At 32.2% G+C, this 2,188-nt stretch overlaps 1 protein-coding gene across 1 annotated transcript in view; it reads left to right on the forward strand.

The window, feature by feature from the left end:
* PCDH15 (protocadherin-related 15) overlaps nt 1-2,188 on the forward strand; it is a 493,462-nt gene that overhangs the window by 15,822 nt on the left and 475,452 nt on the right. The gene's annotated exons all lie outside the window — the stretch shown is intronic.

Raw genomic sequence — 2,188 nt, forward strand, 5'->3', positions numbered from 1 at the left:
ATAACATCCAAGTATGGCTTTTATACCAGTGAACTATGTGGTTGCATCACGGTTTACTTTTTCAAGGGTTTATGAGAATATATTCCTTCCTGGGATTATTACAATGTCTTGGGGATCATTATAATGTCTTCATGTAATTCAAAATACTTCAACAAGTTCAGTGTACTATTATGCTTGTGTCCCTCAGATGAAGACATCCCTCAAGTTGAAGATATTTAGCATTTTAATGCTACATCTACTATTGTATCTCAACCAAGGCTGGAGACTTTGATAATCAATGTGCTAAACGTCAAATATGGGTTTTTATTTTTAAAGTTTACTAACCTATTGACTTGTATAAATGATAGATATTATTTCCCATTGGTGAAAAAAATTTAAGAAATAAGGTTTGGCTAAAATTATTTTTAAAGGCAGCCTACCTGTGTATAAAGCAGATTAAGTATCAAATGAATTATGTACTCTTTTAACATTTGAAATGGTATAACAGGCTGAATCTTATAGTTCTGTGGATCATGACTCTTGTTTGCCTGATGCAAGGTAAAATGGTAAATATATCCAATCTCTGAAATTTCAGTGTTTCCCTTGAAGTGTACCTTTTATGCAAGGTAATGGCTTGAGCATTTAAAAGAATGGAGAGCTGAAATTTTCTTAAACCTACAGAAAAGGTTTCTGAATTTTTCATTTGTGATTGCTTGCTAATGCATTTTTATTTATTATGTGTATATAATGAAATTTGAATTGAAATGCTGTTTTCAATTTGGTAGTGACATTGCACGAGAAATAGCTAACCCTCACTCACCTCAAAATTCTAATTGCCCACTGTTACCTCCTTAGAAGAATACAATAGTTGTGCATGAAAATGTTGTCTTAGGTCAAAAGAGAAACTACCTCTCAAAAAAAGCTAATGAATATGAACCATGTATTCATAATGAAATAATCTTGAGTTTTGTGTAGAATCACACAGTATATTTACAGAAATTAATAGTTTTGTATCTGTATGATTATTTTCACAATAGGAATCTCTTTACATGGACCTAATTCATTTTAGATGTTGTGTTCCCATTACTAAGTCAGGGAATGTACCTCTGACAGTTCAAACAGCAGTGAAATGCAGCTGTGATCTTATGCACTTCTAATGTACATTTATCAGCTAGAACAGAATTCAGGAGACATGACTTCTCAAAGACAAATGAGACTACAAAAAAAGAAATTTTGCTTCACAAGCAAAGTGAAAAAGAGCCTTCCAGTGTTTGAGTGGCTTTTTTATATGTCTCCTGGAATTCAATTTGATTACAAAAATTTGTTGAAAGCTGTGAGGCACTAGGCTAAGGGTTATAAATAGGAATAACATATTTTCTGCCCATGAGCCAATAAAGCTTCTAGTAAAAATGTAATTATAGCAATTATATCAAGGTAGAAGAACATTTTGATGCTTTCCCTAAAGGATACCCAAGCACATTTGAGCTATGGGTGGATTTCTAATTTCTTCAACACATACTGGACTTCCTCTGTAATCTAGAAAGTAAAATCAGAAGCTAAGAGAAATAAGGAGGACAGGAGAATAAGCAACAGCAATTATTATCTATGTATAAAGAATCTATTCTTCAAAAGGAACAAATCTCTGAATTGATTGCTTTTTCACAAGAGCTAAGGAAGTTGTTCCGGCAATAGCCAAAGATTTTCTTGTAGTGGATACTACTAAGTCTACTTGAGAATAATGATCTCTTACCAGGTTAGATAATTCAATAGAAAAAAAGTTGGCAAAAATGTATTAAATATCTGCTATTTATCAAATCCTGTAACTGATTACATGACTTGAATTTGCGTGCAAAAATAATTCTGTTCTCTTCATAGAACATAATTTAGAGGGTATAGGGAAGTAAGGACAGTGTCTCTAAGAAAACCAGCAAACCACCTCTTAGTCTTTTCTTGATCCATTTGAACCTAGATTGATACTCTAGGTTCAAAGTCCCAGAAACTGATTTTAATCTAATTTAGTGGAAAAGAGGTTTATTATAAGGATGCTATTATTTAAATAAATTCAAGGACATTAATGTGCTGGCACTTGGCAATACAAACATGACTATTTCTCTTTTATCTGTTTCTTTTATCAGCATTATAGACTTGATGACTACATACTGCTTTATTTATCTTATTTTTTACTCAGTTTTCTTTGGATTTACCTTGT

The sequence above is a fragment of the Propithecus coquereli genome, unplaced genomic scaffold (assembly GCF_000956105.1).
Source record: "Propithecus coquereli isolate 6110/MARCELLA unplaced genomic scaffold, Pcoq_1.0 Scaffold675, whole genome shotgun sequence".
NCBI lineage: Eukaryota > Metazoa > Chordata > Mammalia > Primates > Indriidae > Propithecus > Propithecus coquereli.